Raw genomic sequence first — 24,224 nt, forward strand, 5'->3', positions numbered from 1 at the left:
AAGAGAAAGCTTTAATGTGAGAGGCAGTCCTGCCTGGGCTGATGCTTTACCTCACTCTAAGAAATGAGACCATTTCCTCTGGGCTTAGAGCGGGAAACGGCTTAGTGATCAGAAAGTGGAAACCTTTTTACTTCTCTTGTAAACCAGGTTTTCACAGGTTGAATTTATTATTCCAATATAATAAGACCATCGTAAAGGTTACTACTAAAATGTATACAGAACCAAAGATAAATTATATTGAATTATTTCCCATTTCTGATTATCTCACTTCTACACGATTTCTGCCTAGGACAGATATCAAATGCTAGTGTGTTTATATCAGCAGAGATATGAAGTGAGACTCATCAGTGAGTCTCACTCACTGATAAACAAGTTTAAAGTTTATTGTTTTTATCATACTATAGAATACTGCAAGGAATTCCTGTTGTGGATCACAATCAAGAATATGTGCCTGTCCTTCCACCACCACCAGTCATACTTCCTGAATGGATACAAGAAACTAGACAGTGTGTTCACAAACCTTATCTACAACTCACAGGAGAGGAAGTAAGAACTTCCTTTGACTATTACTTTTCTCTAGAGTCCTCAAACTTTTTGGTTTCAGGACCCTTTTTATAATCTTAAGAATTATTGAAGACTTCAATAATTTTTATGTGGGTTTTATCTGTCTTTTTTTTTTTGAAGAGTTTATTTATTTATTTGTGAGAGAGACAGAGAGAGCACAAGTGGAGTGGAGGGGCAGAAGGAGAAGGAGAAGACTCCTTGCTGACCAGGGAGGCTGGAATGGGGCAAATACCTGGTAGTGAAATTATTGGATCACATGGTATTTCTGTTTTTATTTTTTTGAGGAACCTCCATACTGTTTTCCACAGTGTCTATACCAATTTACATTTTCCACCAACAGTGCACAGGGGTTCCTTTTTCTCCATGTTCTCGTCAATATTTGTTATTTTTTGTTTTTTAATTCTAGCCATTCTGACAAGATAAGATTATATCTTGTGGTTTTGATTTGCATTTCCCTTAATGATTAGTGATGCTGAGCATCTTTTCATGAGGCTGTTGGCTATCTGTATGTCTTCTTTGGAAAAATGTCCATTCAGATCTTCTGCTCATTTTTTAGTTGGATTTTTTTTGGTTTGTTTTTTGGTGTTGAGTTGTATAAATTATTTATATACCCAGGACCCGAAGATCATGACCTGAGCCAAAGTAAGATACTTAACTGACTGAACCACCCAGGTGCCCCCCTCCCTCTTTTTAACTGAACATGCAACTAGCACTCAGCAATAAAAAGAAAGGAACTCTTTATATATACAACTACAAGGATGAGTCTTCAGAGAATTACGCTGAAAAAGCCAATTTTGAAAGATTACGTGCTGTATGGTTTCCTTATATAACATTCCTGAAGTGACAAAATTATAGAAATGGAAAACAGATTAGCTGTTTCTAGGATTTCAGGATGGGGGCATTGGATGACTGACTATGTCTGTAAAAGGACAACCTGAAGGATCCTTGTGGTGATGAAAATGTTTTTGACTGTATTAATGTTAATATTTGTTTGTGATATTGTACTATAGTTTTGTAAGATGTTACCTTTGAGGGAAACCGGGTAAAGGATAGATGGGATCTTTTTTATTATTTCTTAAAACTGCATGTGAATCTACAGTTATCTCAAAACAGAAAAGTTCAATAAAAAGTTGTCTTCATTAGAGCAAAAAAAAAAAGAGCAATTAAACTTAGTTATAAAGGTAATATTGAATGATAATTTGTGTAGCTAAAAGAGAATGTATTAAGTGAAAATTCCCGCAGCTAAAAATATTTGTTGCAATTGAAATCTGAAGCCATGTCAATGACTTTTTCATATCTTGATACATTAAACTCTATTGTTTTGTACTTTGAGTGGATTTTTTACTCATTTATGATTTTGTAACATTGTACACTGGATATTTGTTCTTCATTATGTAGATCTTCAAATGTTGATACATTTCACTATGTATATATGTAATATTAAAATATCTTATTTTTAATATTATCAGAAAAATGTTTTACCATTGTGTTAGAAAGTAGAGGAGGGATAGTAAAGTATCTTCCAGCCTGAGAAGTCACTGTGAGACTGAAAAACAAAGCAAACCACTCCATACTATTCACACAGTTTTATTCAGGGTAACTTACCGACAGAAGATTGGGTGCACAAATGACTCAGACACTATGCAGCTATTCTCTGTCCAATCTGGACCTCAATCTGGACCTTAATCCTTAGCTTTTATAGAGTGAGGGGCATGGAGGTGAGGTCAAAGGGTAGTTATCTAAAGTGATGTCATCTGTGTACCAGTCATCTCTACTAGTTACCACAAGTGGAGCTTTATATGCAGCACTCCAGGGAAGATCTGACCAAGCCTTCCCACGTTCCTGTCAGGATATACATTAACCTCCATATGGCCTGGAATATGTGGGACTGAGGGAGGTTACTGTGCAGGCCTGAATAAGATAGAGAGCCAAAGATTGAGTCAGTGTGGTCACTGACCATACTCCTACACCTTGGGAATTTTCCAAAATTCTAATTTTTACTAAAAGCTTAATTTTTTTCATGGGCACACATGCTCTCAATGGTTTTATTGGAAATGACAGGATTTCTTCATTCATTCTCAAGAAAATGCTTTCTGTATATTAAAGCCTGAATGAACAGTTTGATGTCTGTCCTCTCAAATGAAAATGGTGGCTAATTCAGACCACAACTCTAACAACAGCACATGTGTTTTTCCTTGAAACCACTATCCTCCTTCACTATGGCCACAGAAACACTTTATGTGTTTTCTCATTTGGTTGCATATGTATGCTTTTAAAAAAAAGATGTGTACTTAAAAGTGGAGATGTAATAAAATTAATTTTTCCTGCTTTTTGGGGACATTTTTACGGTGCAGCTGCCTTGATTCATGCTAAGGTGACATCAGTTTTACTTGATTTATTTTATTATTTTTTTTGGCACCATCAGTGCAAACTTCAACACAGAGGAAAGGAAAGTAGGCTCTAAATATAATTGAGGGAACAGTTTTCAAGCGTGGAAAGGTATTGAAAAGGTCTTGAAAAGACCCTTGGAAAGGCTCTAAATATAATTGAGGGAACAGTTTTCAAGCGTGGAAAGGTATTGAAAAGGTCTTGAAAAGACCCTTGGAAAGGTCTTGAGCTCTTTAGAGTCTCAAACCACATTTTGAAAAGTCTCGTTCATCCTTATGTTTCGCTTATATGAAGCTTAATTTACCACGAGGAACTAATTTGCATGTCTCTCTCCCTTAGTGAACAGAATGTTCTGACCTTGGCTTATCAGCATGAACAGGAGTTATTGTGTTGGGTTATAATATACATAGTAATCGTAGGGGCTGTGCAGGTGCTATTATACCAAGTCAAGCTGGTTGCTTAATGGTAATTCCATTTGCTGTGCAGTCTCTATCCTCTTAAGAACTAGCAGCTACCAACCTTGTCATTTCTAACCATTTTCCTAGTTCTTCTCTTAGAAAGTTCTGAGCATTGCTGGGGAAATCAATTTACCAGGATGAGTGTTTCTTCACTAGTTTAATTTGATAAATGCCCTCTTGACAGTGCACCTGGGCTTTTCCTTGATCACAAAGTTGCTGTTTGCTTAGTGATACATTTTCCTCTCTTCCCACCTAGAGGAGTGTGTCTTGCTTAATTTTAGGGGAATGATTTTATTCTGGAGGCTTACACTGCTGGATGTCTATCTACTACATGGAAGGAATTACTGTATTGTATGTGTCCTATCATTTGAATGCCTGAAATCTTCTTAATTTCTAGGTGATCTTTGGAAGAAGAGTTGTCAGCTGATTTTAGAAGATTTTGTTCGTCTTTTAGCAAGGACTTCCTGGCTCTATGTCTGTAACAGCATAGAGTGACACAGTGTGCCCAGCAAACAGAGGACAGTGAGACAGAAACTTAATTTTGCATTTATATGGTGAACAAATTAACCTGGCAACTGCAAAATCCATTTTTCTCTAAATACTCTTTTGATAGATAGGAAATGTGATCAAGTTTATGGAATAGTTGAAGTATATCTGATGAGAAATAAAAGTGGTCAAGACTCTGTGTCATCTTATAATCGTGGATCTTTATTTATTGTGTTTGGATCTTTGTGTATTATTCTAAAAAGTCTGTGTAACACCCACACTTCAGGAGATGTCACTCTTAAGGTTTCATAGTTAATGCTACAGTAATGCTTGCAAGTTGATGCTTTAAAATTATATAAGGTCATTTTTCTGGTGAAAAATCTTTTTGGGGAAAATGAATAGCCCAATTAAGTATTATTAAAAGTCAATAGAAATATAATTATCAATAATTATACCATGCATTCAAACAGCTGTTATTTTTAAAATCTTACCACATTTTCTTGAAGATTTTGTCATGAATGCCTGATTAGTTTTTATGTCTCCTTTTATGGAGGGGAAGAGGGAGAGGGAGAGAATCTCCAGCAGACTCTCCATTGAGTGCACAGCCTGATGTGGGCTCAATCCCACAACCCTGAGATTGACCTGAGCTGAAATGAAGAGTTGGTTTCTCAAAGGACTAAGCCACCCAGGCACCCCAGTGTCTCTGACTATTTTTAAAAATAATTTTCTCTTTTATTGTTTGCTTTATTATTATTATTTATTGATAATGAACTTTATTTTGTAGAATTGTTTTAGAGTAAAGAAAAATTACAAAGGTAGTATGGAGGTTTGCCATATACTACACATCCTGTTTTCCTGTTTTCCCTATTATTAATATGATAATATTAGATTAAATAGTGGCCCCAAAGAGATATGTTCAAGTTCTAATCCATGGTACCTGTGAATGTGACCTTATTTGGAAATAACGTCTTTGCAGATATAATTCAGAATCTTGGGATGAATCCTGGATTTAGAGTGGGCCCTAAATTCAATAGGACGGGGTCCTGATAAGAGGAAAATGCCATTTGACCACACAGGGAAGAAGACCATGTGACAGTGGAGGCAGAGATTGGAATGGTGCAGCTGCAAGCTAAGGAATGTCAAGGGATGATGGCAACCACCAGAAGCTAGGAAGAGGCAAGGAAGGATTCTGCCCTCAAAGGAGCATGGGCCTTCCTACAACTTGATTTGGGACTTCTAGTCTTCAGAACAGTGAGAGAATACATTTCTGTTAGTTTAAACCACCCAGAGGTAATTTGTCAGTGAGATTTTTTTAAACACTGTTTTTAAAAAACAGGCTCACCTTTTATATTTCCTGCTCCAGTCCATAGGATAAACCATTTACACAAGAAATCACAGTTCACTTTATTGGAGAATGTGATTAGAAACCAAGATCTAGGCATTAGGTGTGCTTGTTGGTACTGGGGCATGTTGCTTCCAGGCCTTCTTAGCTGACACAGCAAGGAAATATGTATGATATACTAACTCCTGTAAATATTTCTACATGTAACCATCTGTGCCTAAATTAAGCTAAACATGAGTTCATACTGATGTCTCCAACTCTAATCCATTACCATGTGATCATCATCCCTTGCTTTTTTCTAAACTCCTAATCCAACAGGGATAACCCTGGCTTCCACCATCTTCCATCCATTTACTTAACTCTTCAGTTCCCGTATAGAAATATCATATTTCTGTAGGATGTAACTTCACCAACTAAAGTACAGTGTTATGTACAATTTCTTTTGCCTTTACTTTTGTAAACTATACTCATTTCCAAAGCTACTAAGGTCAGCAACTTTTCCCCCTACTCCTTTCAGGGAGGTTGTTTCATATGTTTATAATAGAATTAGATTGTTATGTTATATTCTGCATTCCATCCTGGGATTCCTCTTGATTTCCTAAATGATTTTTTAAAATTTGCACACACAAAAGTTTCACTCTTTGTGCTCTAAAGTTCAGTAGGTTTTGACAAATGCATAATGTTATATAGCCACAATTCCAGTATCATACAGAATAGTTTCAGCTTCCTAAAAATTCACCTATGCTTAAGTTTTATTTTGAAAAAGTTTGAATAAACAAACAATTATAGAAACCAAACTAATATACACTTGGGGACACTTTATCAAGAATTGATGCTAACTTTTTGTCATGCTTATTTCAGATTTTTTAAAATAAAAGAAAATTTAAAAATAATGAGTCCTTTTATACTTTTTTCCAATTCCATTTCTCTTCCTCCTTAACCAAGGGCAGTTACTGTTACAATTGCGATTTTTCAGTCCATTATTTTATACTTTATTAGATATATTTGTGACACCAAATAATAAATACTATAGTTCTGTGTGTTCTAGTGACATTTATATAAAGAACGCTATTTTGTATGCATCTTTCCAAAATTTGCTTATTATACTATCAGTACTGTGCTTCTAAGATTCATCTATGGTTTATAATTTTGGGGCTTGAATAGCCTGATAGTGTTAGTTATATGCCGTATTTTATTCATCTGTTTTTTCTATTAATGGACATTTAGATCGGGCTTTGTGTTTTGCTATTTCATATGCTGTATAAACATCCTTGTGCATATCTCTTCATGCATATTAGAGATGTATTAGATATATTAGAATTTATTATTTTATTATTTATTATTAATTTAATTTATTATTTATTATTAATTTATTATTTTAGAATTTATTATTTTATTAGATATATTAGAATTTTTCTGCAAGTGAAATTACTGGGTTATATGGCATATACATTTTCTGTTTTATTAGAAATGGCCAGCTTGCCTCCAGTGTGGTTGTACTAGTTTCCCCTCATCCTTGGCATCAGTTGGAATTGCCAACTTCACATTTCTGCTAATTTGATGGATATGAAAAGTTGTCTTTCTCAGACTTTCAGAGGCTGTGGAACCAATCAAGTCACTATCTGGCCAGTTAAAACACTTCTGATGGGAGTTTGGATTTTTACATTAGAGATACTTTGTTAGTTTCTAATAGCCTTTTATTTTATTTTCAAAGGTGTCTGCTTATCCAGAATGTACAAAGTTGTTTTGGAATCCAACTTCACCCAAATTCTCTGTTCCGGTATCTATTATGAAGGAAACTCTATATTCAAAATATGAGGTAACACACAGAATGACTTTTCTCTGTTGTTGTTTAATAATTAAATTGTATAGTGATTATGGCATGAAAGTTTACCGGACAATTGTTATATAAATTGTCAGACAGCAATTGCCATAATTAAGAATGACTGGATGGTACTATAGCATTGTACTTATCCATATTACCTCACCAGTAAAGATTATTTTGTTTTCTTTTTGAAAAAATATTTTATTTGACCAAAGTTCCAAGATATAGAACTACTCAGGTTGTTTAGAAGATCTTCATGTCATTTTTGCTTGCTTTTTTAAATGGCACTTTTAGTTAATGTTAAAAAAAGCTTGACATCACCCAATACATTATGACTCTTGTTTCTCCTTCCCTTACAGAGTGTTTGCTCTCATTTTATGTTATATCGATTATTTTAAAAATTAGAAAAATCAAGAGAAGAAAACCAGTTCACCTATTATTCTTCTGCAAGACAATAACTGCCTGCCTTTTGGTCCATTTTCTTTCATCCTTAAAAACTTTTCCTTCTCCTCCTTCTTTCCTATCTCTTTCCTCCCCTTTTCTTCTTCCTTTTTAGTTCTTTTTTCTTTTTTTAAAAATATATTTCTTTTTTTTTAAGATTTTATTTATTTATTCATGAGACACACACACACAGAGAGAGAGAGAGAGAGAGAGAGAGAGAGGCAGAGACACAGGCTGAGGGAGGAGTAGGCTCCATGGAGGGAGCCCGACGTGGGACTCGATCCTGGGTCTCCAGGATCATGCCTGGGCTGAAGGCTGAGCTAAACCACTGAGCCACTGGGGCTGCCCTAGTTTTTTCTTCTTAAAAAAAATTCTGTGATGGACATTACTGTGGATAAATTTCTAATAGTACTTAGGATTATTTTATTTGTATGGGACTTTAGGCACCTTACTAAAACTCATATCTGAAAACAATAAAACAAAATTTGAAGAAATCATAGAGAGAGCTTAAGAAGGGTAATAGTGTAATAGACTTAAAGTTAAAATTAAATTAAAAATGTCTGTCCATATATGCTGTTGCTTGAGATGGAATAATCAATGCACATCTTAGCTTCCCTGCAACCAAGGCAGGGATGGAATCACATTCATATTTGACCTATTTTAAATATTAATATTGAAACATCTTTGCATTTTTTAGATTACTTGGTCATGGTGTATTATGCTTAAATATTATGTTGAATTCTGTTAGGCAATATTTTATTTTTAATATGTATTCATGGTGAAATATGTATGAAATGCCTTTTTTTATCCTTCATTGGACTCTCTTATTAGGTTTATTCTAAGTTAATTGGGTAACATTTCATTTTTAAAAATATTCTGAAATTGATATAGCATAAAAATAATATAGAAAATTTGGAAGAACTCATGGAGACATTTGAACCATTTGGGAAGGTAATTGACAATTAGAATTTTTTATTTTCTATAATATTACACTGTATGTTAACTAACTGGAATTTAAACAAAAACTTAAAAAAATAGTCCTTTGCTTAGCTCATTGAAACTAAGCTGAGTTTAATATGCTTTCAAGTAACATCTTCCTTCATTAAGATGTAAATGTTTGCAAACATATGTACAGAAGAATATTGGAATAAATTTATGCTTAACTTATTGAAAAAAAAGAATTTTTTCTTTTCTAATTTTTGGGTTGTTCAATGTTTTTTATTTGTTTTAATTTATTTTTTATTTTAATTTCAGTAGAGCTAATATACAGTGTTATACTGGTTTCAAGTGTACAATAAAGTAATTTAACAATTTTATACATTACTCAGTGCTCATCATAAGCGTATTCTTTAATCTCTGCCACCTATTTCACCCATTCTCCCACCACCACCCCCGGCATAACCATCAATTTGTTCTCTATAGTTGGGTCTCTTTCCTAGTTTTTCTCTCTTTCTCTTATTTTTCCTTTGTTCATTTTGTTTCTTAAATTCCACATGAGTGAAATCATATGGTATTTGTTTTTCTCTGTCTTATTTCACTTAGCATAATACTCTCTAGCTCCACCCAGATTGTTGCAAATGGCAAGATTTCATTCTTTTTTATGGCTGAGTAATATTGCATTATATATATATATGTATATATACACATAAATACATATATATACACATATACATATATACATATATATACACACATATATACCACATCTTCTTTATACATTTGTCAATTGATGGACACTTGGGCTGTTTCTGTAAATTGGTTATTGTGGATAATGCTGCAAGAAATATAGAGGAGAATGTAGATCTTTTTGATTTAATGTTTCAGATTCTTTGAGTAAGTACCCAGTAGTAAATACCAATTAGTGTTTCACATTCTTTGAGTAAATACCAAATGATTCATACTCGGTCATATGGTAATTCTGTTTTTAATTAAAAAAAATCTCTATGCCCACTATGGGGTTCATACTCATCACCCTTAGATCAAGAGTCCTATGCTATACTGACTGACCAGTGAGGCACCCTTCTATTTTTAAGTTTTTGAGAAACCTCCAACTTGTTTTCTCCATAGTGACTGCATCAGTTTGCATTTCTACCAACAGTGCATGAGGGTTCCTTCTTCTTGGAGAAGAACCTCCAAGAGGTTCTCCAAGTTCCTTCTTCTTGGAGAAGAACCTCATTGAACCTTCATTGTTCAATGTTAAGTACTTTTTCTTGAGTCAATTGGTAACATATATTCTTACAGAAAGCCATCTATTTGAAATGTATAAATTATATGCAGCCTCTCTTCAGTCTTTTTTTTTGTTTTTTTTTTTTGTTTTTTTTTTTTGTTTTTTTTTTTAATTAATTTTTATTGGTGTTCAATTTACCAACATACAGAAAAACACCCAGTGCTCATCCCGTCAAGTGTCCACCTCAGTGCCCGTCACCCATTCCCCTCCAACACCCGCCCTCCTCCCCCCTTCCACCACCCCTAGTTCGTTTCCCCGAGTTAGGAGTCTTTATGTTCTGTCTCCCTTCCTGATATTTCCCAACATTTCTTCTCCCTTCCTTTATATTCCCTTTCACTATTATTTATATTCCCCAAATGAATGAGAACATACACTGCTTGTCCTTCTCCGATTGACTTATTTCACTCTTCAGTCTTAATCTCCATTTCTAATGTATCATTTTCTTTCCCATTTCTAATCATATTTTTGAGAATTTTTTCTTCCTAAAAAAGAATTTTTAGAAATGAACTTAATTTTTTTGTCTTCTCTTGTTTTCTTTTTCTTTTCTTTTCTTTTTTCTTTTTTCTTTTTTTGGTGGAGGGAACACATGCCTTTTATTGGTCTAAGAAGCATAACTAGTTCATAGGCTTGGGCAGATTTCCCCTATCTGTATGGCTCCCATCTCTCTCTCCTGGGAGTTTGTGACTCACCCCCAGGGAGAAAAGTGTTCTGGACAGGGGTGGCAGACAGAGCCAGGATAAAAAATACAGAACTGGGGTCTGAAAGGGTATCATGGTGAAGTAGAAAACACAGGGTTATGAGATCATCCAAATAAAAAGTCCATCCGGGCAGTAGAGAAGTTTCTCCACATGGGCCCCCCACCTGCCCTAGCCAGGAATGGGAGGGGGCAGGAAGCTTCGGCTGGAGATTTCCTACTGTGCCCTTCGTCCATCAGCATCTCCCGGATGTTGTCCTCAGCTTCCTTCACACTCCGCTCCAGGTAGGATTTTTTTCTGTTCTAGTTCTTTAATTTTTTTCTTCTGCTATTTTCTGTTTCTCTAACAGCTGACTGTGAATTACCTCCTTGGACTGAAGAATAAACATTCTTCCTACACTTTCATACATGTTAGTCTCATCTACCAAAGTCATAATCTCTGTATCTGTAAGATGTGCGTGCTTTTTCGTTCTGTTTAGCTGTTCAATCTGTATGTCTGCAAGCTTCACCTTCTGTTGAGTGTCAATAACTTTGGCTTGAAGTTCTGTGAAGGCCTTCCTCAACTCCACATCCACGGGAGCCGCCATCTTGGTTCGCTCGGTCTCTTCTCTTGTTTTCAATTACAAATGCTTCAGTCTCTTGGGACGCCTGAGTGACTCAGCTGTTGAGCACCTGCCTTCAGCTCAGGATGTGATCTTGGCGTTCCAGGATTGAGTCCCACATCAGGCTCCCTGTATGGAGCCTGCTTCTCCTCCCTCTGTCTATGTCTCTGCCTCTCTCTGTGTCTCTTGTGAATAAATAAATAAAATCTTAAAAAAAAAAAGCCAACCTCCCAAACCCAAATGCTTTTCCCTAATCGTCAAATTACTATACTCACCTCAGTATAAAACCATATTTAATTTTTTAAGCAAAGTTTATAATGTAGGATTCCCTAGTTATTAGAAATCATGGCCTGTCAGCCAAAAAACAAAAAACAAAAAACAAAACAAAACAAAAAAACAAAAAACAAAAAACAAAACAAAACAAAAAAATCCCAAATAAGTTCAACCTATCATCTTTGACCAAAAAAAACTTCTGGATTAATTCAATTTTTGCTCCTCTGAATTTTTGTTACTTCTCTTTCTGAAAAATTTTTGGTTGTTGGCTTCCTGCTCTCTATAGAAGGTTGACATTCCTATTGGGCATTTTTCTAATTTCTTGTGTTGATTTACAATTTAATTAATTCATTTTTATTTTTTAAAGTAATATACTTTTCTTCCATGTAAGAATTTGATCTTATTTCATAAATTTTTATTTATAGTTTGTTCATTTATTTTCTAAATAATTTCTATACTCATTTTCATTATCTTTTTGATACATGACTTATGTGGGAAAGTGTTTTTTTAAAACTGTTTTGACTTGGCATTATTTTAATTTTATTCTTTTTTTGGGTTTTTTTTTGGAATTTTATTCTTTATCCTTATTTATATAAGAAAATATATTCTTTAGAATACCAGTTTTTGGAATTCATTGGTATTTGTTTTATGGTTTCCTTCTGAAACCAATATGTCCCAATATTTGTCTATGAATTTAAAAGTATTTTAAGTCATGACCGTTTTTATGTTGTGGTAGCACTAAGCAGAGCATAGGCTTTCCAATCCATCTTGGACTCGAATCCCACTTACTTTCTAGATAATCTTGACTGGTATCTTAGTTTCTGGAAGTCTGTTTTTTTATGTGTAAAATGGGTGTTCTGAGAATTTAATGAGACTATATAGCATATTGCCTAATGAATAGTTAGTGCACAATTAATAATAGATATGGCTGTTATATTGTCATATTATTCCATTTTTATGTAGCATATTTGTTTGATTTGATCTAAAAAACACTGCATGTGTAGGATGCCTGGCTGTCTCAGCTGGAAGAGCATGCAACTGTTGATCTTGGGGTCGTGGGTTCAAGCTCCACGTTGGATGTAGAGATTACTAAGAAAATAAATAAATTAATTAAAAATAATTTTTAAAAAAGACTGTTGGGGATTTTTCAGGGCAGTTGTGTTTTATCTATTTCTTCACGTGTTAACAGGAGTTTTTACTTTATGTGATTAGAACTGTTTTATCTTTATTATGAAGTTAGCAGTGTTTTACCTTTATTATCAATTCTGTCTCTAATCAATTTTAAATGACCTACTTTGGCTTTTTTTAATGCTGGAATTCTACTGTACTATGGCTATCCCTGTGTTCTTTTCTGTTTGTGTTCAGGAATATTTTCATTTTAATTCTTTGTTGTTTTTCTTTGTTTTTTTTTTTTTTTTTTTTCAGATGAACCACATTAAGTAACATATGGTTAATTTGGTTATTATTATTTTGTGGTGTCTGTTTTAAAAAGTCTATTTTGTCTTTTGTTAAACCACTATTATTTTCTTTAGTAATACTATTGTTTTTGCTATTCTGAGTAACAAGACCAATTACTTAAGAACTTTAACAAGTAGTATATGAATACTACACTTTAGTGTAGAAAAAATTCGAATGATACAGCTGTGTATGGCATAAAGAACACTCCCCACCTTGAATGCTGTCCTTTACCAGTTCTCATCTCTGAAGTTAACTATTATTAAATGTATTGTGTGTATCCTTTCAGACATTTTTTCATTTATGTAATGCCAGTGTATGCAAATTAACGTTTTGACATGTATGGAATCATGTAATCTATGTTATTCTGCATTTTGAGTTTTTGCTTAAAATATAACTTCTGCTGATTCTCATTTATTGAGTATTTACTATGAGCTGGACACTATGCCAGGCACTTCACGTTTATTATCTTATTTGACCCTCCTATGAACCGAGAGAGATACTAATTTTGCCCCTGTTCAAAAAAAGTCCCCTTTTCCACATTTTTTTTATTACTCTTTTCCTTACCTCTTCCTGGCACTAAAAGCCACTAACCCAGTTTAGAAGGGTATATTAATTATCTATTGCTGCAGATCGAAATATCCCAAAGTTAGCAGTTTAAAACAATAAACTATTATTATCTCACACAGTTTCTGAGGATCTGGAGTCCACAGTTTCTGGCCTAACAGGGAGGTTCTGGTTCAAGATCTCTCATGTGGTTTTGGACAGGATCTCAGCTGAGGCTGCATCATAAGAAACAAAACAAACCAACAAACAAACCCAACAACAAAACAACAACAACAAAAACCAAAACAAAGACAACCTTCCCAGGAACCACACACTTGCACATATATCTTTGTATTCATAAGTGTATTTTTCTATTTGGAATTCCTGATCAAAGTACATAAGTAATTTAAATCTTGGAAGATTTTTTGTGTATATTTGCATTTCCTTTTCATTTATTTAAGAAGATAATACTTTTTTTGAGCAAAAATATGTAATGAGCTAAAATAAGAAGGTTCATAGAATATATAAAAGATTGCCTTAGTGTATGACTGGTGAATATTAATTTGCGTAAGTAGGCATGGCATCCATGAAAATGTGATACTCACATCTGTTGACATAAGCATACTTAACTGCCAGCCTCCAGCTGCTGTCCTGTAGATCTGTCATGGCATTCACTCCAAGGCCATTTTTTCTTGGGCTGCTCCTAGCCAGTGACTGAACACAAGGGGTCTGCTAGCGCTGACCCATACCTGCTTGATGTAGGATTGTTTTAATAGGCAGCTTTGGCTCAGGAATTTTCCACCACCCTGGCTGAATCTCAGAACTGTTCTGTGATCTGAAGCTCTTCCTACTCATTCCTTCCTCTCTCTGCCCCTTTTACAGGTGTCTGTGTCACAGTCTGAAGATTTCCTACTGCTCTCTCTCACTGTAGCCTCTACTGGTAGCATCTGCTTCTGACTGAACTGACCCAGCTGGGCAGTAATATGAGTCATATGTAATATCACTGCAATATACTGTAATGAGTGCAGTATTTTCCAAACTCTTTTTATAAAGTAGGGGCATGTATTTTTCTGCCTTTGTATTTAGAAAATGTGAATATAGAGTATTGAGAGTGGGCAGAAATTTCAGAACAGAAGGAAGAATTGTAGCAAGACTATTATTGGTTTGTAACCAGGACTGGTTCCAACTGGTGATATGGTATAATCCATTAGAGAGGTGTTAGAAAAGAAAGTCAGTGCTGGTGGTGGTTCATACCCAATGACTGGAAGAAAAAGGATTCAAAAGGACTTTCTAGCATAAAAAGATGGTCCACGAACTTTTCATGCATCCCAACTGGAATCAGGCCTTTGTTCAAAGAATCCTTTGTGCAAAGTTCTTTTGAATGGGAAATGGTATGTAGATACAAAAGTCTGTGTGCCCTATGTCTTAAAGGTAATTTTAACATGATTACCTTTTACAATACTGATACCTAAATATCAGTATTGTGATTACTACATATAATTTATGTTTTTTATTAACCCTGCCTTTGTTTCATTTTCTTCATCTTTTTTTTTTTTAGATTTTATTTATTTATTCATGAGAGACACAGAGACAGAGAGGCAGAGACATAGGCAGAGGCTGAAGCAGGCTCCGTGCAGGGAGCCGGATGTGGGACTCGATCCTGGGGCTCCAGGATCATGCCCTGGGCCAAAGGCAGGCACTAAACCATGGAACCACCCAGGCATCCCTCATTTTCTCCTTTTATTCCTTTTCTTAAATTTATCTTTTAAATTTAAATTTTTGTTGTTCCTTTTTTTTTTTTTTTTTTAAATCAGTGGTCTAGCTGTATTATATTCTGGTCTTATTTTTATTTTTCAACTGTTTTGATAAATTGTGTTTCATTATCCCTATTTTTGAAATAAATATATTATTTCTTTTTCTTATGGTACTTTCCCTGAATACACAACTTTAACTTATTAAAATCTTTTTTTTAATTTTTTTAAATTTATTTATGATAGTCACAGAGAGAGAGAGAGAGAGAGAGAGGCAGAGACATAGGCTGAGGGAGAAGCAGGCTCCATGCACCGGGAGCCCGATGTGGGATTCGATCCCGGGTCTCCAGGATCGCGCCCTGGGCCGAAAGCAGGCGCTAAACCGCTGCGCCACCCAGGGATCCCTAACTTATTAAAATCTTATGTTAATCAGTACCTTTATACTCTTCCAGGAAAATACAATGACTTTAAAACCTTTCAATTCCATTTATCCCTTCTTGACTTAGTATGTTCTTACTTTGATATATTTTTAGATCTTTATCTTTTAAAACTCTAAAAACATTATCATTTTGTACAATATTTCTTTTATTTTACCCATATATTTATCCCTCCCTTTTTTCTTTTTTTCCCCCTCATATCTTAGAACGTGAGGCCTAGAATAATTTTACCCTTTGCCTGAAATATACCCTTTAGAATTTGCTTTAAGGGAAGTGGGACAACTGCAATTGGTGAAAATCTTGGTTTTTCTATTTCAAATGTCTTTATATTAGCTCATTCTTGAGAGAGAGAGTATACCTGGGTATGATGTATATTGCAGATGTTTTCTTTTATTACACTAATGATGTTCTAATATTCTCTGGCATCCACTATTGCTGTTGGGAAGTGAGCCTTAAATGCAAATTTTTTGAGGACAATAGATTCCTTGCCTCCTCCAAAACTGCTACTTTTACGTTTTTCTCTTTTCTTCCCTATTTTCACTATGATGTGTCTAGCTGCAGATTTCTCTTTATTTATGCTTTGGAATAACTGGAGTTCTCTCTCTCCCTCTCTTAAAAAAAAAAAGAGAAAAGAAAAGAAAAAAGTAACCATTGATTATTAGTTAGTTTTGCTATTTTGATATCTGTAAAATACAGTATTAAGGCTTTTGTCCTTTTATTAAAAGTATTTCCTGAAATATACACTTGGTGCTATTCCATCATATTTGAATATTTTGTGTAAACTTATGACAAAATAGTTCCAAAGTCTCTTGTATATCACATAATTTATCTTTGAAGAGTAATGGCAACCCAAGTATTCCTTTGCTATGTTTAGTATTTCTCTTACCTTACACAGTACTATAGCTACATTATAAAAATATAATAGAAGATGAATATAATCAATGCTAGGGATTCCTAAATTACCCATAGCTTCTCCATATCTATTCCATTCTCAGTAGTAATTTCATGGTATTTTAAAGAGCTAATTTCCTACTTAATAAATATTTTTTGAATTTGAAATGTTGGTTGTTTGAGACCTAAACCTTTAAGCAAAGTAGCAGAATGATTTAATTCATCATGAATACACCAGCATGTCAAACTTGGATCTGCTAGTTGTTTCTATATATCCAAATCACTGATTCTAAGATAGAAGAATAACACTCTTAATGATAATTGTAATGATTGCAGCAGTTTCCCCTTACAATAACACACACACACACACACACACACACACACACAGACATATATAACTTAATTGATGGAAAGAGTTTGAATTATAAAACATTTAAGGAGATTTTCATTTCAAAAAGAATTTAGAATGTTTATTATATTTGACAGTGAATAGTCCTATATTTATGATAAATCCAAATAGTATGTCTTATTCATAATTCTGATATTGATATACTAAATAGATTCAATGCTAACCTATAAGAAGATCACAGTATCATTGATTGTTCCTAAGATTAGTGATACCAGAAATAAGGTAGAACTATCTATTTGGCATGGTCAACAGGGATGCCCAATTGTGGGTTTGGGCCAAATGCTAAGGCTATATAGCTGGACTTTTGATGTGTCTCTGGTAAATGTTTTCTATACTTCTACATTTTCCATACATTTCTCTTTTGGTAATAATGTATATTACTATGAAGTAACAGTGATCCTAGGCTTTTTAAAGTACTCCACTCTACATTTTAAAACTGTTAACTTTTTATTGCAGAGTGTTCAAGCAAGCAAGATTTTAACTGAAAGATTTTCAGCTGAAAGCAAGGAAAGTGTCATTATTTTAAATCAGCACAGCAGTTATAGGGTATGTACAATTTTTATTCTAAAGTGTGAGTTGGTTGCTTTATTTTCCTACAGCTCAGATAAATTATTTCTAGTAGTTCTGGAAATTATTTCTTTGTGCTTCCTTAGTCTGGGAAATGCCTCAGAATGTTCACTATTGGTATCTTTTCTGAGGACACATTTCCTCTTTTTCTTTTCTTTTCTTTTTTTAGATTTTATTTATTTATTCATGAGAGACACACACAGAGAGAGGCCAGAAACATAGGCAGAGAGAGAGGCAGGCTCCATGCAGGGAGCCTGATGTGGGACTTGATCCCGGGACTCCAGGACCACGCCCTGGGCTGAAAGCAGGCACTAAACCACTGAGCCATCCAGTGATCACCTCCTTTTTCAAATATGTTGTCTTTCTGACACACAGAAGATGTTATTTGCTAATTAGTAGCAGAATATCTGTTGTGAATTTTCCTAAAATTTTGAAAATTTCTGGTCTTGCATTCATTTATCACTTCTTGCCTAGGTCTTACAAGATTAAAACATATTTGTGAATGTTTGAACCAAATGGGGGGATTGATTATGGCCATGAAACAGTAAAACTGAATTCTCTAAATGGTGATTAGACTCATTCTCATTACTTTGTTATCAATGTAGTGTATCCAAGTAAGCTAATTAAATAATGAATGTAATTGGGGGAAAAGAGATAGTGATTGAGAGAAGTTGAGAGAAGAAGAAAAATACGAAGTATATATAACTGATGTAATAAATGTCTCAAACTTCATGGGGCACAAACAAGAAAGTTTTATTTATCTCTCATTACTGCCTTCAGGCCTCTGCTTCCCTTGATGGTATCTTGGGGTGCTGAATGGTACATAATAGAAAGTCTTAGTGCCTTGCGACAAATCAAATCCTATTCTAGTCAGTTATCTAGGTTAAAGATATGTTTATGCCTCCTCCTTTAACTGCCCCATACAGTTAGGTAATACTTTCTTTTATTTTGAGGAGATAATGTTTCTATTTAATATAGATTGCCTTTTTGCTATTTTCCTTATAGCGCTTACTAAATGTTTCTCCTCATGCATGTTTGGTCTTTTTATTCTTCACCAGCCTGGGGTTATATCATTCTTCATCACTGTCTTATCCATAGCACCTAGAACAGTAGCCATCATATAAAAAATAACTGAACTAATGAATGTCCCTTTCTAGTTTGGAATGCCGTTTATACTTTCTGGACTATTGTAGTACTTACACCTGCCTATCACATATTCCCATTTCTAGTAGCTGCTGCCTCCAATCCATCCTCCTCCTGCCTCCTGCTATAAAACTAGGGCATAATTATGTCACTTATGCCTCAAACTGAGAAACTCCACCTACCAAAGAAAGTCAAAGTGCTTCATTGAGCTTCATAATCTGGCCTCAACTATACCTTCTATCTTATTTCCCATTATACTTGAGAATATGGAACATGTCCATTTTTTTCTGTACTTTCTACACTATTTAGTATAGTAGTATTTCCCAACTCTTTCAATGTAATAGTTCTCATAGTAAGTGATGGTATGTGTATGGGCTGGTGGAGTAAAAGGTTGGGGCTGCTCATAATTAGAGGTGACTGTTCAGGATACAGTAGTTCCTTCAGGTCTCCCTAGTGCAGCCTCCTTGCTAAGGGGTGTAATGGCTCAGGGTATTTATGGCACATTTATACACACCTATGCCACTTGTACCAACCATAATGCTTTGGTAGGTGTTTGTTGTATCGAGTTGAATTTTAAAAAATAAGATTGTTTCCATTATTATACACTTTTCTAAGTTAATTGATGGATTTTCAGTTCTGCTTTTCTCTGTGAAGTCAGCGACTTCAAAAATCAATAAGAACATATATTTTAATGAGCATTTCTGTGTTTCATTAATTCACCTGAGCAGCTATCATTAGTCAATTGTCATATGAAATTTAACTTTACGAAATAGTACCTAAAGTCAATGCATATTTACCATTTGATTGTTCCAGTTTTTTTTCCTAAGAAAATCTGCATCATTTGAAAATATCCGAAAATGTTTCAACACACCATCTCCACAATTAAAGGTATGATAAGTTTTTTAGTTTTTATTATTCAAAAGAAATGTTTGTATTTCTCTTAATAATCACTATTGATGCTTTTTTGTTTGTTTTTCTGAAATAGTGTAGTCTGTTGATTCATTCGGAATTAATTAAAAGTTTGGATTCAAGTGTGTGTTTGGTGGCCCCTGTAAAAATTGTGGTTGGTGGTGCCAGTTTAAGATTTTCAACAGCTCTTGGGAGTATCACATGTTCATAGTTTGACTTTGCCTGGTGTATTATAAGTCATTATAATATTGACCTACATTTGTATTGAGCTCATAGTTTCGGAGCATTTGCATGGATACTGTTCCAGTCTGATCTTGAACTTCACAACGTTCTGAGACAAGGATGTTGAGGCACATATTATCCTTGTTTATTTGTGTGAAAAGGCAAAGGTCAGAAAGTGATAAATGCCAGAGTTAGAACTTAGATCCACACTCCCTCTTATTAAATGCATTGTACTTTCTTCTGCACCAATAATCCACAGGCTTTTTGGAGAGGAAGATTCTTACCCTTGGTGGCATTGACATCTAGCATCCAGTTTTTGTTTTCTCTTCGAAATCTTACAAATCTTTCTTGATTCTCTATGTTACTTGCTTGTAACTTGCTTTTAACAGGCTTCATGTTAGCCTGCTTCCTATCTCATTTCTGACATTTTCTTTTCTTAACGACTTTTTGATTCCTCTGTTTTATATCCCTGTACAATCACACTATCCTTAAGATTTCTTATTGGCCTATAATTGATATATAGCATTATATTAGTTGCAAGTGTACAACATAATGATTAAATATTTGTGTGTATCACAAAATGGACACCACGACAAGTCTAACATCCATCACCACACACAGTTACAGATTTTTTTTCTTGTGATGAGAACCTTTAACATCTCTCTCTTATCAACTTTCAAATATACAGTACAGTATTTTAAGTATAGTCACTACGGTGTATTATGTTGCCAGGACTTACTTATTTTATAGTGGAATTTTGTATGTTTTGGCCATTATTACGCATTTCATCCATCACCTATTCCTTGCCTCTGGTAACCACCAACCTATTTTCTATATCTACATGTTCTTGTTTTTAAGATTCTACATGTAAGTGAGATCATACAATATTTGTCTTTCACTGTCTGACTTTATTTATTTATTTTACTTCGCATAATGCCCTCAAGGTCCATCTGTGTTATTGCAAGTGGTGGAATTTCCTTTTTTTAAGTGGTTGAATAATATTCCATTGTGTGTGTGTGTATATATATATATTTTTTCTTTTATCCATTTTCTTTATCCATTCATCCATTGATGATCACTTAGGTTGTTTCTATGTTTTAGCTATTGTGACTAAAGCTGTAAGGAATAACGGAGTGAAGATATCTCTTCAAGATCCTGATTTCATTTCCTTTGGATATATACCCAGAAGTAGGATTGATCATAGAGTAGTTCTATTTTTAATTCTTTGAGAAATTTCCATACTCTTTCCACAGTGGTTGTGCCAATTTACATTTCCATCAATAGTGCACAAGGATTTGCTTTTCCCTATAGCTTTGCCAACACTTGATATCTCTTGTCTTTTTTTTAATAGCCATTCTACTTCTTTAATTTTTGTGCATCTGTCATAAGTTTTGGGTTTGTAGCTACCATTAGGCTCATATATAATACTCAAGGTAAATAGCAGTCTATTCAAATTTGATGATCATTTAAGTTCAAGAACATTCTAAAGAAAAAAAAAACCTTTTTCTTTTTCCCTTTCTTTTCCCTTTTTACTCCCTCCTCCACATTTTATGCATATGTTGCCATATTTTACATCTTTTAATTCATACTTTTCTTATGTCTAATTCTGGCCATTTCTATCCTCATTAAAAAAATTATTTTCTCTTTTTGGTGTTCAGCTTTGAGTGCTTTCCATTACCAATGATCTGGAACACAGATCATTCTTCTGTCCCCTCTAATCTACTGTTGATTCCCTCTACTGTGTTTTTTATTTCTATTATAATGTTCTTCAACTCTGATTGGTTCTTTTTTTATATTTTCTATCTTTTTCTTCAGATATTTCACTGAGTTATTCCACTCTTTTGTCCAGTCCAGTGAGTACTTTACAATCATTACTTTAAATTTTTTGTCAGACATATTACTTATCTCTGTTGCATTTAGTTATTTTTTTGAAGTTTTTTCTTGTTCTTTCTTTGGGAGCATATTCCTCTGTCTCCTCATTTTGCTTGGCTTTCTGCCTTTGTTTCTGTGGACTAGATGGAAGAGCTACTTCTCCTAAACTTGAAGGAATGGTCTTGTGTATGGTGTCCCCTGTGTAGACTGTGTGTGCTTGGTGGAATTTTGCTGGCCGGCTGGATCTGTGGCTATATAAACCATGGCTTTTTACAGAAAGAAGAAAACAATAATAAAATAAAAAGGAAAATGACAAAAGAAAAATGAAGGAAAAAGAGAAGAAAAGAAAAATGCCCAAAGGACAAAAATAAAAGTAAAATAAGAGAAATAAAAAATAATAAAAAATAAAAATTAATGAAAAATAAAAAAACTAAAACAAAAATCATGGTCTATTTTCTCTGCTCTAGCATCACAGAGACTGATGTGGACTTGTGGAGTCTGAGCTTACTGAGGTCATAAGCTCACTGTGATGACTGGACCACCAGTTATTGTATCCAGACCCTGCTCCTGTCTAGGCTTCTAAGGTGTCAGATATTAGTTGACCATATATACATGGGACATTTCTGGACTCTTGGTTCTGTTCCATTAGTCCATGTGTTTGTTTTTATGCCAGTACCATATGATATATCTATATCTATATGTCTCACATACTATGTATATGTATCTATATTTCTTGATATAAACCTGTATTATGCATACGATAATATTCTATAGTCTATGTGTTACCCTATTATATATTTTAATTATTTAGTGAGTTACATATAGTTTCTTGAGATGGAGGAAGTATGGTAAGTTATGGAAGGTCAATATCTCTATTGTACTTTAGTGTATCTTAAAGAACATAACTAGTTTGTGTGACATTGTATGTTTGGAATTTGGGCCTAACTTCGCTATAAAGAAAAACATTTGTATAACGAATTATTACTTATTAGCAAACTTAAGTGCAGTTAATTTATTGACAATGGTCTACCTGCCTACAAGCTCTTCCAGCAGGAGCTCTGCTGGGTTCAGCCAGCAGAGATGACGTCCTTTACACTTTGGGAAGGTCTTCATGCCTGTGTATTCCTGGAAACATTTAATGATAAGAAGAAAAAGACCATAATCCCTTCCCTATCAGCCAGGCGTATATTTATTAACCTTTTGCTGGTCATGTACCTGCTTATTAACCAGCAGAACCAGGCCTTAGTGTCCATGGGTTAAGATAGACTTCCCTTGATCCTTCCTAACCATGCTTTCTGCTTGCTCTTTTAACAAAAGGTGGAAACATTCCCATGTATATTTTCTGTCAACGTGAACTTAAGAATAATAAATTTGACATGATCTTTCTCTTTAAAAAAAAAAAAAGCTGGAAATGCTGTATCAAAGGATTGGAAATAATCTCTTTTTTTAGTAATGAGTGTTGTTAGAGTTTCAAGTACTAATGCATAATTATTGCAAATTTTTTACAATTATTAGTATACTATAATATTGATATTATTAAAAGTTAAGTTGGTTCTCTGATGATTAGATGAAAGAAAATATTAGGCTGGAATTCTGTTCTTAAGCTTGTAATATTGAATGCAAAATTATTGTAGAGGATATTTGAATACTATCATATGGAAATTCAGTGTTGTTAAACTGCTTTTGAAAATAGACTTACAAATTGATTTGATAGGATAAGGCATTTTAATATTTTTTACCCACTCTATCAATTTTTTTTCATGAAAAGTAAAAGTAGAGTATGTACTTTATTTGAATATGTAAAGAGCATTCTTTTTAAATTAAGACTATATAAAATCACAGTTAATGCATATCTACTTTATAGTATTATTTTTATGTAGCTAACAAAATGTCATACACCAAATTATTGCACTGTGCTTTAACCAACCTACTATTAACTTTATAAACTGACTTTGAAAGACATTAAGAATATGACTTAATATTTTTTGATAATAAAAGTAATAATTGTAACTGAATTAGCTTAAAATATGTAGCAACTAAATTGATTTTAAGTTTTTCTATCTTTGTTTCCTTGCTAATAAGAGAGTAAAATCTGCAGTTGAATTGAAGAAAGAAGAGGTCACAACTCCAATAGAGATTAAGGATGACATGCAAAGCACTATAAAAGACATGATATTTCAGAAAACAAAGCACTTAGAGCATTGGATGACTCAGAAAAATGAAACTGAGGAACCCTCTGAGAAAGAAAATATAGATAGCATCTTAGATAACATTCAGGACAGAGGCATTGTGAGAGATCTGTCACTCTCTCTAATTGAAGCATCTAAAAAAGCTGGCATTACTTATATTGTTTATCCCAAGAAAAAGAAGATGAGATGGAAGAAAAGATTGAAGTTCAATAAACTTACAGCTGTGTATGATGAATTATTCAAGCCTCCAAAAGTTCTTAAAAGGTCTTGTTTAATCAATAATTGTTATAGTTTAAAAAATGTATTGTGGTTTTGGTCTTAATCTTATAATTTCACTAATTGAAGTTATAGATGTCTCTATCTATATAGATATTTTATCTATATAGATACTTATTATTTTATTCAGCATTGAAAATATGATAAATTCTTAGCTAAAGGAGAATCCTTTACTTTTAAATATAGGAGAATCCCTTACTTTTACATTCAATAATATAAATATATGACTGGTTTAAACTATATTTTAAAGTTGGGGC

The 24,224-nt window shown here is 33.9% G+C and overlaps 1 protein-coding gene, 1 long non-coding RNA gene and 1 pseudogene across 3 annotated transcripts in view; 2 read left to right on the forward strand and 1 right to left on the reverse strand.

The window, feature by feature from the left end:
• LOC140599358 (uncharacterized) overlaps positions 1-7,032 on the forward strand; it is a 105,862-nt gene extending 98,830 nt beyond the window's left edge. For both annotated transcript variants that reach the window (XM_072761463.1, XM_072761464.1), the window contains one exon: positions 6,953-7,032. The gene's annotated coding sequence lies outside the window, so the exon portion shown is untranslated. The remainder of the gene's footprint in view (positions 1-6,952) is intronic.
• A 3,501-nt stretch (positions 7,033-10,533) lies between these two features.
• Positions 10,534-11,012, reverse strand: LOC112935352 (prefoldin subunit 1 pseudogene; annotated as a pseudogene).
• A 6,311-nt stretch (positions 11,013-17,323) lies between these two features.
• LOC140599359 (uncharacterized) lies at positions 17,324-22,241 on the forward strand. The gene is made up of 4 exons (XR_012002143.1): positions 17,324-17,335; positions 19,313-19,387; positions 21,446-21,483; positions 21,647-22,241. It is a non-coding gene; the product is annotated as an uncharacterized lncRNA (long non-coding RNA).
• The last annotated feature ends 1,983 nt before the right edge of the window (positions 22,242-24,224 follow it).

The sequence above is a fragment of the Vulpes vulpes genome, chromosome 6 (assembly GCF_048418805.1).
Source record: "Vulpes vulpes isolate BD-2025 chromosome 6, VulVul3, whole genome shotgun sequence".
NCBI lineage: Eukaryota > Metazoa > Chordata > Mammalia > Carnivora > Canidae > Vulpes > Vulpes vulpes.